Raw genomic sequence first — 15,653 nt, forward strand, 5'->3', positions numbered from 1 at the left:
GTGTGTGTGTGTGTGTGTGTGTGTGTGTGTGTGTGTGTGTGTGTGTGTGTGTGTGTGTGTGTCAGTAATTTCAGCGGTAAACACTGAACTCTCCGGACCATTCAAGCACATCCAGTCAATACAGCAGTCACTTCAGGTTAGCCAGGGGTTAAACAGACCGCTGTTGGTGACTTAACACCATCAAGGTGTAGTCAAGGTCAATGGAAGAGATTCCAGCAAATCATAGGACAGCTCACCAGAAAGCATGTCTCGTGATACAACGCACTGTGAGCTTGTAAAGTGGCTATTTCAAGCTAGCAACATCACTGTACATGTACAATGAATGAAAGGGTACGGTCACACGTGCGTGAATGCAGGGGAGTGGCCCACACCTGCAAAGGGCAAAATCCATGACAAAAATCACTCAAGTTGGGGGCGCCTGCTGGCCTAGCGGTCCAGGCGCATACCACATATAGGCTCTAATCCAGCCTGACGGCGTGTCGCGGGTTCGAGTCCCATTCCTGACAACCTTTGCTGTGTGTCTCTCCCAGTCTCTCTCTCCCTCTTTCCTGTCCATCTCCACTTGAACTATCAATAAAGGCAGAAAAGCCAGCAAAAAATAAACAAATAAAAAAAAATCACCCAAGTTGAACTCGATACGAGAAAGGTGATGTGAATGTGTTGTCGATGCTGAAAGCACCTTTACTCAAATGGAATGGAAGCAAACATTAGGCACAATTTGCCCATGTGTAACAGTTCCCCTCAATTGTGCAACCTAATGTGACATAAATGTGTCGGCACCGAGTGCCGTGGTATGAGCTTGTAGATGCAATTTCTTTTTTTTGGAAAATCGTGAAAATGTGTGCAAATCTTTGAACATAGGCCTATGTTTTTCATAGCAAAACTTTTTAACTCAAATCTTTGCTTCTAGGGATTCTACCAATGTCTTCTAAATCCTAACAGTTTTTGGGGGAAAAAACTTAAGTTGCTATAATATCAGTGATTCTCATTTTTTTCTCATGTCAAGGACCACCAAAATGATAGGTATTTGTCCACAGACCCCCCCCACCCCATCTCGAAATATTTTGTTCCAGGGACCTCCCCAGAAGCAAAGGCTAGAGTTATAAATGTATATATATATATATATATATATATATATATATATATATATATATATATATATATATATATATATATATATATATATATTCAAAGATGTGCACAAATGTCCACGACAATGACACAGATGCGTTCCCGGATCGAATGGGTTAAACAAGATGTTTATTGTCTTCGTAATCTTAGAGATCTTGAAGAGCGTCCACTGGTTGACGTGACTTCATTTGGCTCAGAGAGCGTGTGAATTTGCCCTCCCAGTGATGTCATCATCCAGAGGAGACGTTTTCCATCCAGCCCAGCCTAGAGAGCCTCATTGATGAGATATGGAAAAACCCCAGGCTTCAATGGACCCATTTGGTTTTATATGCTTGGGTAGTACAGCAAATGGGAGACTTCTAAGAATTCAAATCGACGCAGAAAACAAGCATTACAGCAAATGGAAGCTTTCCAAGAATTCAAATGGACGCACGAAAACATTACAAGAAGAAAGCATATACCTGATGCACAACAACACATCTCCCTCAGATAATTAATTAGCTTCCAGCAAAGGCTGAGATTTAACCCATTTAAACCGGGAGCGCATCTGTGTAACCACTTAAACCATTATTTTATACTTTGGCTATTCAAAAATAGCAGATATAAAATATACACACACACACACACACACACACACACACACACACACACACACACACACACACACACACACACACACACACACACACACACACACACACACACACACACACACACACACACACACACACACACACACACACACACAGCTTGAAGATAGCTATTTTTAAAAACCAGTGATTTATTTTGCAAATCTTTGAATACATATTATCTTAAAGCGAACATTTGTAACTCAAATATTTGCTTCTGGGGAGGTCCCCGGAACAAAATATTTTGGAATGGGGGATGGCAGCCAAATACAAATAATTTTGGGGGGTCCTTGACATGAAAAAGTTTGAGAACCATTGATATAGTAACATACGTTTTTCAAAAAACGTTTGACATTTTGTAGAATCGGAACCTTAATGGGTTAAAACAGATACATCACGGGTGAAATTTCCCCTTTCGTAACCGCTTGCCTTTTATGAAGCTACTACTTCCCATTACCGCGTGTTTTAAGTTTAGTAAACAGACTTTAACAAACAAAATTTCGGCGAAATGTCCCTTTGATTAACGAGCAGACTGCCTGCCTCAGAGCTCTCTTTATCATATATTGTAATGAGAAAATGGCTTACAAGCAGGCAGGCCCAGGACGGGCCGGGCCGGGCCGGGTCAGCCGTTCCGCTTGTTAAATTAAGTTATGTTTGAAACTGGTGCCAAACGGTCCCGTTTTAGTGAACGAGGAACAACATGTTCCTCTCGTTTCCTGGGCGGAGCGCACAGGTTTTCATCCTCCATAAACATCAAAGGGCGAACGAGACGAAGGAGGGAGGAGAAGGAAAGAGAAAGAGAGACAGAAAGAGACAGAGAGAGAGACAGAGAGACAGAGAGACAGAGAGAGACAGAGAAGGGGGGGACTAAATCAGATGAGGGAGAGAAGTGAGAAGGAAGGAACCAAAGAAGGAAGGAAGTAAGCAGGAGGAGATAAATAAGGCAGCAAAGGAGCTAAGTGGAAGAGAAAAAGGCAGGGGATGACAGGAGAAGAAAAGAAGGTGTGAGAGATGAGCTGCAAGGAGGAAAGCAGCTAGAAAATAAAGGTACGAATAAAAGGGAGAGGAGAGAAAATGAAAGAGAAGAACAGGAGGGGGCGGAGGGATAGAGAGTTCTTTGGCAGCCAACTGTAGTTTCCATTACTGTTGAAATAAACCAATTCCATATGACTAATAACACACATACAGTAACACACACACACACACACACACACACACACACACACACACACACACACACACACACACACACACACACACACACACACACACACACACACACACACACACACACACACACACACACACACACACACACACACACACACACACACTTCTGCTCAAAGACAACTATTACACTATTATAGGGAGAGAAAGAGGTGTGAAAAACAGATGGAAAGCGAGAGAAGACAAAACACAGGCAGAGACAAACACCCAGGTAGGATGGAGAGAATAAAGGCAAGAGAGAGAAGAGTGTGTGTGTTGTAATAATAATCCTATTAATGACACACACACACACACTCCAGGAAATACCTGGTTGGTGCGAGCACGCTCACAGAGCCACCATAACCATAACAGGAAATACCAGACCCCCCCTCGACACACACACACAGCTGCCTAAGACCAAACACACAACACATAAATACAGAACATAATGCAGCTACCAAACTGATGTTTTGTACACAGTAAAATCCTAAAGAATTTGACCCAAATGGCCTCATATGGGTTAAAAATAGAGGTCCCGTTTTTTACCCATAGGTCCATTTGACAATACACTGACTGAACACTTACATTTCCGCTGAGTTTACCGTGTAGCGTCAACAAGTTCAACTCGAGACCAGCTGGACAGATTCTATCAAATGAGCTCAAATGGGAGTACAGTTTTTTTTACGACATGTCACTGTCATCACATTGTTGTGACTGTCACTGTGAAAGGTTTTAACCCAATAAAACCGGGAAAGAATCATGTCATTTTAGATTTTGTGGCACGAAGCAACGCGTTTTGAGCTTGTAGATGTGCTACCTTTGCCGTGTTTTAATTAGAATCCTGAAAAGTAACAGTTTTGGACAGGTTTCTACCCGACAGAGACAATTTGTAGACTCGGCCTCAGGTCTAAATGGGTTAAAATACAGAGACGTCAGGCTGGACAGGAGGCATTGAGGGCGACGGGTGGACGGACAAAGACACAGAGCAACACAGAGAGAGAATGGAGGACAGTGACAGATGGACATAAAGATGAATGGCACATGGTCAGTCAGACATAGGGAGATTCACAGACATTCTTCCACTCCTAACATCACAAACTGCTCAACTGAATGTTGGTTGTGGGGCAGGGCATATTTAGCTGTTCAAACGGCTTTTTTCCAACATTTATAAAACATATTTATTATTTATTGTTCAGTCTGCCATACGACAGTGTTGCGTGCCTGAATGAGCTAATCTAAAAGCTCTCATCTATTTAGGACAGTATTTAGTATGAATCTATTTAGTATAGTATTTACTATAAATCTGGCTTTTCAAACGGGGGGTTTGCGTGTCTCTGAACCTTCCCACTGCCTTCCTGTCTCTTCTGCCCCTGCCTGTAATTACTAGACACATAAACACACGCCTGTTTTACTATGCTTGTGAGGACATCAACATTTTAGGACAGCATTGAAAATAGCCAGAAAAATAGCCGATCTACAAGCTCACAACGCGTCGTGCTGCGACGCGTTGTGTCGCAGCACGACGCTTGTAGATCGGCTATCTTTCGGTGCACGACATCACCGCACGGCTAAGTATGAAATGCGGAAAACTCTAACCGCAATCACCAAACCTAAAATCTGAATGTATCTAATCCTTGCTCTAACCCCACACAGGAAAATGGTCCTGTGTGGGGTTTTCCCCAAATCTACTAAACTTGTGGGGACATTTAGCCCTGAAACTATAGTAATAACACACACACACACACACACACACACACACACACACACACACACACACACACACACACACACACACACACACACACACACACACACACACACACACACACACACACACACACACACACACACACACACACACACACACACACAGTTGTATGGAACAAGAATGTGCTCTCTATATGGTCATAATAAAAGCATACATAAAGTTAAACATACACAGACGCAACATGTCTGTTTCACATTATCTGTGCGTTGCGTGTGCTTTCATTGTATATGCACATCATGTGTTCTTTATACGTACAGTAGCCTCCGTACAAATTCAATACCATGTGTATTGCATATGCATCTCTCTCTGTACGTATGTGTGTGTGTGTGTGTGTGTGTGTGTGTGTGTGTGTGTGTGTGTGTGTGTGTGTGTGTGTGTGTGTGTGTGTGTGTGCAAGTGGCATGACATTTGGTTTCATTTAGAGGCAACAATCTGAATCTCACTGACTGAACACTGGGCTCCCATCCCAGTGCATTATGGGAGGGAGGAGAGAGAGAGAGGGAGAGAGAGAGTTGAACGAGGGTTCGAGGCAGAGAGCCAATGTCATGCAGTCAAACAGGCGACAGGCCAATACACAGGAAATGGAGTGCATGAAAAAAACTACACACACACACACACACTCACACAAACACACATACTGCATGTCCCGCACGCAAACTCAGCACAAAAACATATTGGGTACAGTAACCCCATGCATTGCATGCAAACTAAACTACCACTGGCTATAACGTATACCAACACACTCCCCCTCTTTATTTATCCATTTGTAACCCCGAGAAGTGTACATTTTGTACAATGGCCCCCTGTACAGTGGCCGGGTATATACATTATTTTCTTCCTCCCTTTCAAGAAAATATCCCTAGATATTGAGCTTCAGGCAGTACTACCTGTCCACCAGTAGTAGGGGTGTTGGAAAAAATCGATTCGAATCGCGATTCTACTGTTGGACGATTCAGAATCGATTCTCTTTTTTTTTTTTATCGATTTTCAAAAAAAGAAAACGTTTTTTTTTTTTTTTTTGAGGATCTTGGATTTACCTTTGTGCGTTTACATTATTATCAGTTGATAAAACCTTTACAATTATAAAAGCTACATAAATGTACTCTGTTCTCATGCCAGCAGATTGGAGTAGATCCTGAAATCCTATGTTTTGAATCAAGAATCGCTTTGAATCGAGAATCGTTTTAAATCGAGAATCGTTTGTTTTGAAAAAATCGATAAAAATCGGAATCGTGACCCCAAGAATCGGAATCGAATCGTGAGATAGCAGACGATTCACAGCCCTAACCAGTAGGTGTTCTACCTGACACCAGGGTCTAAATGTCTCAATGGAAGAATTGGGAGACCACCTCAAACCACTGTACATGTACTACTTATATTGTAACATGCTCTTCTTATCATACAGATTGGTTAAAATAACCTTGTATTGATTAAAATAAGATTACAGCTTTAATGCGTTTGTGTCGTGTGCATACACACACACACACACACACACACACACACACACACACACACACACACACACACACCCCCTGAGGCTACATTCTTCCACATCTTTTCGTGGTTTCCAGCTAAATGACCCTGCTAGATACAGGCCGACAAAGATGCCAAGAACAAGAGTTTTTATTTAAGTAACCAAGCAGTGGAGGAGCCGCGCTCCAAACCCAGAGAGTTCCACATCAGGAAGTTAACAGAGACGCACAGCTGTGATGTGGGCTGACAAGGACGCGCAGTTAATCAAAAGACATATATCTATACGCAGATCGTCACGGGGGAGACCGAACCGAAATCTTCAAATTAGAGAGAAAGAGACACACACAGACAGACAGAGAGACAGACAGAGAGACAGACAGACAAGCGACAGTCTTTATCAGCAGAATGCTAAACAAGACATTCCAGTCCGCTGCAGTGCAAAATAGCTGACCAGAAAATGTTGTTACATGTCAGGAAAAAAAAAGAATAAATATTGCAGTCGCATTGAGCAAAATGGTAGGCATTTAGCAGCACCCTATTCTCATGTGCTGAAAGAGTAATGTGTGGAGGCCGTGCCCACATGTGCTGTATGTAACATGTCACGTCTGTGACAGAATTTTAAAACGACTCGGCCTGTGATTTTGCCGACGTGTGCAGTCGGTGGCACCGCGGGCGCCGAGCGCTCAGTCCCGTTGGGCGCTGCCGCTAATCTGCAGTGCCAGTCCGCGTGGGACTTTGTCATTTCACGTTTACGGCTACAACCACATTGATTTTCAAAAGAAAATAATACAAAAAAAAGTAAATAACAGGCGTAGCAATTTTCCCCCTGATTTGCAATTTCCTTTCACCTCTAAGTCCTTAAGAGGGGCTGGAAGCCTCTTCATACACTTCCACCAGGACTCAGAAAGACAGACAGGCAGAAAGACAAGGAGACAGGAGATGACGCACAGACAGCTAGTAAAGCCTGATGTATCATACTGTGTTGTACAACAGTGTTGTGTGATGAAAATATCCGATCCATAAGCTCATAAAACATGTGGGCTTATAAAGACCAGCAATTTCCCGGGTGCCAGTATTGACTGACCGATTTTATTTGGTAAGAATTACAGTATAAAAATGAAATACTTATTTCCAATGTGGGCATCTATAATACACCATGGGCTTGTTCAACTAAGCATAGGACAGACAGAAAAGGTGACATGGAATGAATTGAAGGCACACAGAAAACCAGGGACAAAGAGAGATAGAGAGAGACAAAGAGAGACAGAGAGAGAGAGAGACACACAGAGAGATACTGAGAGAGAGAGATAGCACTAGAAGAGTGGAGGATGTCAAGTGTTTGTTCTCATAATGACAACAGGAAATAAGAAGGCTAGAGAGGAGCAGATAAACAAAACATAAGGAAGAGAGAGGGAGCTAGGGTGTGTGTGTGTGTGTGTGTGGGGGGGGGGGGGGTGGGGGGCAGGGTGCAAAAAAGGAGACGGGAGAAAAAGGAGTTCCACAGTTGAACAGATGCTCACCCAGCAGGTTAATAGACTGTCTGGAGAGCACACACACACGTTTGTATTTCTATACTTGTGAGGACATCAGTATTTTTGTAACTCGATTTTATGAATGCCGTTTTGTGTGTGTGTGTGTGTGTGTGTGTGTGTGTGTGTGTGTGTGTGTGTGTGTGTGTGTGTGTGTGTGTGTGTGTGTGTGTGTGTGTGTGTGTGTGTGTGTGTGTGTGTGTGTGTGTGTGTGTGTGTGTGTGTGTCATTGGCCAAACGTGCTGCGATGCATTGTGAATTTGTAGATCGGCTATTTTCACTGAGAAATATAACAAAATCTGGCATAACCGCTAAACTAACCCCTAAATGCCCAATCCTAACCCCAAAAATCTGTTTTCACAACAAAACAAACATTTCTCTTGTGAGGACCACGGATATGTTCCTCACAATGTGTATTTCTCAAATTGTGGGGACATTTGGCCCTCACAAGTATAGTAATACAATGTACACATACACCACGCACAGCCAGCTCTTATAGTTAAATTCTCCATGCAGCCACGCCTTAAAATATGTCAGCACAACAAGAGTGACTGCTAAAACTGGTTCTCATGTAAAACACTTTTATGCCCGCGTGCGTGTGTGTGTCATCCAGGTTCTTCCCTGGTAACTTTAGAGACCTTCTCGTTTGATGATGAGTCACATTCTGCAGAAAAACTGCTGATTAGGAAAGTTTGTGACTCTGTGTGTGTGTGCACGTGTCTATGTAGTATGTGTCTGGTACATGGGTCCATGATACTTCCTCCACCTCAAAACTGTGTCACCACACACACACACACACACACACACACACACACACACACACACACACACACACACACACACACACACACACACACACACACACACACACACACACACACACACACACACACACACACACACACACACACACACACACACACACTTTTCCTCACTGGAAGCAGCACTAACAGCAGTTTACTGGATGAGGGAGGGGGGAGGGGATACATGGTTAATCCTGTGGGGGAAATTCCGTTTTCAGCTTCCACCCAAGGGGGCGGACAGTTATGGGTTTAAGACAAGTGTCCTGCTCAGGGACACCACAACAAATAAAAGTGCAAAGCTTTATCAACAAATCCTGAATATACACTGGCCAGAAAAGATCAGCAATAACGATCTATGGATGAAGAGCAAACAGCTCCCAGCAGCAGACAAAAGTGGACGAAGAATGGCACCAACTACACAAACCGGTGTCAAATACCACCAGACAGGCTCTGACTTGGAACCCTCAAGGGAAGAGAAACAGGGGCCGGCCACAAAAACACCTGGCGGCGGGATGTCCAGGCAAGACACCAAGAGACTGGGATACAACTGGTCGCAGATAGAAAAGAACGCCAGTGACCGAGGAAGTCTCTGGAGGTCTGTTTTAAAGCGAACATTTTTAACTCCCATCTGTGTTTCTGGGGGTCCCTGGAACATCATATTTTGAGATGGGGGTCCGCGGCCAAATACATATCATTTTAGAGGTCCTTGATATGGAAAAGTTGGAGCACCACTGATATAGCAACATACTGTTCGGATTTAGAAGAAATATTTTGTTCCAAGGACCCCCATGAAGCAAAGATTTGAAAACAATGTATTCAAAGATTTACACAAAACGTCAAGATTTTTCAAAAATAGCAGATCTACAAGCTCATCGCGTGGCACTCGGTGCCGCGCAATGAGCTTGTAGATCTGCTATTGGGAACCTTGGGACCCGTTTCCCAGGCGACCTCTCTACCCTTTCACTTATGGCCGCCAGTCAGCCCCAGTCACTGGGGAAATATGAAGCCTGCCTTATTCATACTTAAGTTGCACGCTGGTGTTATGCACCAAAATCAGGCCTAGTGAGCTTGCAGATCGGCTATTTTGGGTCATGTTAAAAACAGACTACACCTGCCCAGGTGACCTTGAATGAGACAAGATGACCTTTAAACTCCTCCAAATAAGTGTTAATTTTGACAGCAAATTCTGATTTAGTCTTAGTCTTTTGAATAACACACAATTTAGTTTTAGTCCTATTTTAGTCTTCTGAAATTGTTTAGTCTTAGTCTAGTCTTAGTCGACTAAATATCAAAATCTTAGTCTTTCAGACTTAGTCTTAGTCAACAAAATTAACGCTGCTCCAAACTCTGACCTCTCGGATGAAATGCATGAATGTGTGTGTCTCTCGTGTGTCTATAGTAATACACAGTACACAGTAATATAAGCACGCACATGTGTGCATGCTTGTATTATATTACTATACTGTACTTGTGTCCCCAGAAGAAGTAGAATTTGAGAAAGACATTTTGAGGACAATTGTCCTGGTCATGACACCCGGCCGATTTACAACCCAAAAATGTTGATGTCCTAGCAAGTATAGTAGTATAGTAAGTATAGTAAAAGTGTGTGTGTGTGTGTGTGTGTGTGTGTGTGTGTGTGTGTGTGTGTGTGTGTGTGTGTGTGTGTGTGTGTGTGTGTGTGTGTGTGTGTGTGTGTGTGTGTGTGTGTGTGTATTCATGTGTTTCTTGTAAATGCATGGTCTCATCCTTACATGAGTCACATTGGGAGATTTGCTGAGTGTAACAGATTATGTTGTATCGTGTTTGTTGATTCTTTTTTGTTCTGATTCAATACAGAGTCACATGATTCCCGTCACATGAGAATGACACAGTGTGCCGATTGTTACAGTGTGTGTGTGTGTGTGTGTGTGTGTGTGTGTGTGTGTGTGTGTGTGTGTGTGTGTGTGTGTGTGTGTGTGTGTGTGTGTGTGTGTGTGTGTGTGCGCGCGCGTCCATGACCCCTCCTCCACCTCGAAGTATCAATCAGTCTGGACTGTCCTTCAACTCCCCCTTTCTTTCTGATGGAAGACCAGTGTTCAGTCACTATCAGATTGTTGCTTCTGAATTAAACCACATACACACACACACACACACACACACACACACACACACACACACACACACACACACACACACACACACACACACACACACACACACACACACACACACACACACACACACACACACACACACACACACACACACACACACACACACACACACACACACACACACACACACACTTTCAAACGCTGCCGTCCTTCACTCTATCTCAGTGATTCTCTACCTTTTTAATTTTAATGATTTTTATCTCTTTCATCCACTCACTCCTCTCTCCATACATTCATAGCTCTCTCTCTGACTCAAACATATGCGCACACGCACAGAAACAGTTACACACAGTCATATATGCATTGGTAGTAAGCATAGTAAATTTAACTACATCTATAATTAGTTTTCAGATCTGTCCCTCATGTAAACAATGGGCTTCGCTCTCTCTACATCTCTCTCTCTCTCTCTCTCTCTCTCGCTCTCTCTCTCTCTGAACCAAATGGGAAGCACTTGACCGAGATTATAGAGTTCTTAAACAGAAAAACAACTCCTTGTTCAAACACTGCTTTCCATCAGCCACCCCCCCCCCGTCCCCGTCCCCCCTCCCTCTCTTTGAGCACATGCTCAAGTCAAAACAAAATGCTAACTCACAGGAAAACCAAAAAGATCTCCAATAGGAATGAGCGGGAGTTCCCCACAACACATCAAGGGAGAGAGCGATGGAGGAGGCGTAGGGAGCGAGGAAGAAATGGATGGAGGGGGTGGGTGGCAGAGAGAATGAGAGAGGGAGGGGGAGAGAGAGATGGAGGGGGAGAGAGAGAGAGAGAGAGAGAGCATGGAGGGTTTAGTACCATTCATGACTTACACAGGACCATTATATAACATTATACAATACTGACTGAGTGTGTGATTGTGTTAGTTAAAACAAACACACACACACACACACACACACACACACACACACACACACACACACACACACACACACACACACACACACACACACACACACACACACACACACACACACACACACACACACACACACACACACACACACACACACACACATCTGTAAAGAATGAAATGATTGAGATGTTTTCCATACCGTGAAATCGTGGACAACCATAGTTTTTTTTTCTCTCTCGCATAAGTAAAATACATTTAAATAACAGCAGTATGAAAATATATCCTTACCATGCCCTGGTAAAATAAGTATGTATGCAGCGCGCAAACAACTGTCTCAAACAACTGAAAATGGAACCGGACCCTGGACAAATCACATGTCAGCGCTCAGAACTGTTGTTGGTGGGAACTATGGGGTGGAATATATTTTTATACTGCAAAAAAAGAAAACCACGGGGGAAAACCAAGGAGAAGTGAAACATACAATCAAGAGACAAATAAGAAACCTCAGCATACAGAAAAAGAGAAGAAAAAAAGAGAAAGAGAAAGAGAGAGACAGTTACTTAGTTCCGGGATGAGGAACAATGTGGAAGGGGCAGAAATTTGCAGAAAGTTGCCACAACTGCGATGGAGAACAGGAGGATGGAGAGATGGTGATTTTAATTCTTTAATAGAATATAAAGAATTAGATGCTTACATAGATATGTAAGCATCTCGCTTTCCACAGGGTCCTAAAGACAATGATACAATGTATACACATTTAGAGAGATGAGAGGAGAGGAACAGAAAAGGATAAAACAAGAACCCCCCACGCAACACGCACACAGCTAGAGAGTGAGGTCACACTCCCCTCTTGTCCCTTGTACACATATTAGATAATGTGCGTGTGTGCATGCATGTGTGTGCAAGAGAAAGGGACAGAGAGAGAGAGAGAGAGAGAGAGCGAAAACTGAATGGAAATCACACCTGTATATTTCCACATTCCTGTCTGGTCATATTATCGTTTATGCATAGTTAACTTACACTGTCTGCTACAGTATGTGAAGCTCTCTCTCCCTTTGTCTCTCTCTCTCTCTCCCTCTCTCTCAGAGCAGGGTGACTTTAGGACAAACTGGTCACAAGGGACCCAAGTCCAACAAAGAACCCCATAATATACAGTCTGAGTCAGGGCAATACAATGTCATGGCAACCTACAAAAGAGATGGAGGGATAGAGAGAAGGAGAGAGAGAGAGAGAGACAGTGTACGACCACAGTAAAAGTGGACCTGCGCTCGCTGACGGAGGTATAAATATTGAGTCAGCCGACGTCTCTCTTATCACAGTAACATTTCCTGGAAAACGTTCCCTCTGAAAAACAGTAGAAAACCAACACTGGTGTGTGGATATGGTCGACCAAGAATAGAACGTCGTAATTTCCAGCATCTGGGAACTTGTGGAAGTTCAAGATGAGTCAACATTCCAGAAATCCTCCCCAAAGAATAAAGCAAGGCTGAATCTGTTGACAAATAAAACTTAAGAAAAATCTGACAATCTTGCGCAGAATTTCTACCCCCTTACAAAAGGGGTTGATGATAGCTGTGTCATTATCAGAGTGCCTGTTTTACTTTTCAGACGCTATATTGTTGATGTCGGGCTGTGACTCGGGCAGAAACCAGAGTTGTGTGATTTTCAGAGAGCAACAACATAATGTGACTAAAGTATAAATGAGATTTAAGCCACAAACATGTGACGGGTGACAGAGATGTGTTTCAAACATTAACAGATGGTTTTATAGGTGAGAGTATGTGATGTGATGGTGTTAAGGATGGTGTCTTGCAGACAGACAGTGTTTGTTAAATGGACCCCAGAGACATGGCCAGTGAGTCAGTCCCTGATGATTGTGACTGCAGCCCCAACATTAGAGTCAGCATGAAAACATACATGTCCTCACAACTATATGAACACAATGTCCTCACAGACAGCAACCAGGATAATAAAGTGACTTGTTTCGCCGAAGCAAAATAACTCGGAGGGAGGGGGACAAATATGCATGAGGGAGGGAGGGAGAGAGAAAAGTGAACAGTTGAGAAAATAAAGGAAAAGAGATGAACTACACAGAGTAGTGAAGCTGGAATGGAAGGGAACTCGTTCAAAAACGAAAGAGGAAGTTAAGGAATGAAGTCAGCGGAAAATATGAAAGGAAGCTAAGGAATGAAGTCAGTGGAAAAAAATTACAAGAAGTACAAAAAACAGGAGTAAAGATTAAAACAGAGGGGAAAAATTCAGAGGGGAACTAGAAAAGTGTGCTTAGGTCTCTGTCAGGCTGTGTTGGCAACCCAGGACCTGCAGAGCTTGGAAGTCAGTCATATTCAATTAGAATGGAATATGAAAAATATAATATATTTTGATTACATGACTCCAGAGATAATATGTACTGATTTGCGTGAGTTTTGGACAACATTTGTAGGAATACACATGGTGGAAAATGTAGCCTAGGCCAAGGAATCCAGGGTGAAAGATTTTTTTTTGTAAACCCCATGGTTCAAAAGTTAAACGTCAAAACGTGAAGTGGGCTGTTCTAGCTCCACCATGAGGCTGATCATATGGAACATTTGGGGTGGTGAATGGTGATTCAGACAGACATAACGGACGGACGGACAGCCAGGAGTAAAAATATAGTCTTCGGCCTTCAAGACAAAATAAAATAACAAGAGAAAGTGAAAGGTACTAAGTGTGCAGGTGGAGGGTTAACTATCTGCTACTGAGCACACGCACGCGCGCACACACACACACACACACACACACACACACACACACACACACACACACACACACACACACACACACACACACACACACACACACACACACACACACACACACACACACACACACACACACACACACACACACACACACACACACACACACACACACACACACAGTGGCCAAGGACAAGTCACATACACAACTGTTTCCACAGCAAACACAACCTTTGGACGGTGGAGGCAGAAGCTCAAACAAAGATTACACACACACGCGCGTTTCACTGCTAATGGACAAACGAACACAGTCACACACACACACACACACACACACGGATCAAGGCATCACATGGAAAATGTTCCAAAGGCTGCCCAAAGTGTCCACCCCTGAATGAACCTTGATTTAAATGACAAAACCAAGCGGACCGCTCTGACCTGGAATCAGCCAAACCTAAATAATGTGCTCCCTGCTCCGTCTCTCCCTGAACTGCAGAGTACCTGCACTGACAAATCCTGAAACTTAATTTAACTCCGAGTGTACAAATGTGACCAAATCCATTTGATTACATTCGGACACTCTCTGAGTTACTTGTAACTAACACTGAGGATTTGACAGTGTGAGGATCTAATATAATATTTAAAGTACCCAACATCACAGACGATCGTTGCTTTTGAATGGCCAATTCATCTTGAAAACACCTTTCTGGGAATAATTCTGAAGACGTAACACCTGTGCTTAGGTCTAATTTATGTCCTGGAATTACCCAATTCAAACTTTTATAAAGCTGATTGGTGTTCTTAGAGGGTCATGGAGTTTACACGGAGACCATCAAGGACGCGAGGGAAATGTTGCATTCAGGTTTAATCAAAATCTTGGAACCCTTAATCTCTCTGTGCATTAAACCTCATCAGTTACCCTGTGATAAGCCTGAACAATGGACCCATGCATACATACAGCACCTTAGAAATGCACCACAGAGTCTGCTGTGATTATAAACGCCCAGTGTATGTGTCAAAGTGTCCCTGAGCAATACATTTACATGATCGCTTCATTAATTTTCAACCTTATCTTCATAGAATGTGTCCTCACTAATGCTCATTATAGGATGTCACCCTTTTCCGTCTACTCACTCTGCATCTCATTGTTGTGCTGTGGACAGTTCAGAAACCTGCCTACCAATGACATCATCGATGGGGGTTCCAAGCAATTAGAAACCACAGCCTTTCTCTTCCTGCACAGTTAGCATGCTGAAATCCATTGCCATCGCATTAATAAAAAACACAATAAAAAGTTGGAAATTGCAGTACCAAACCTGCCAGCCACTGATGTCAATGAGCATTAGTGAGGACCTATTATATGAAGCTAGGTT

General features: G+C 43.1%; 1 protein-coding gene across 5 annotated transcripts in view; it reads right to left on the reverse strand.

Moving 5' to 3' along the window:
- LOC311039471 (plexin-B2-like) overlaps window positions 1-15,653 on the reverse strand; it is a 238,074-nt gene that overhangs the window by 206,011 nt on the left and 16,410 nt on the right. Inside the window, exon 1 of one of the 5 annotated variants that reach the window (XM_084049372.1) lies at window positions 11,831-11,851. The exons of the other annotated variants lie outside the window; for them this stretch is intronic. The gene's annotated coding sequence lies outside the window, so the exon portion shown is untranslated. Of the gene's footprint in view, window positions 1-11,830; window positions 11,852-15,653 lie in introns of those variants that run through there. 5 annotated transcript variants of the gene reach the window in all.

This window comes from Gymnoscopelus microlampas (genome assembly GCF_963454915.1).
Source record: "Gymnoscopelus microlampas genome assembly, chromosome: 23".
Taxonomy (NCBI): Eukaryota; Metazoa; Chordata; class Actinopteri; order Myctophiformes; family Myctophidae; genus Gymnoscopelus; species Gymnoscopelus microlampas.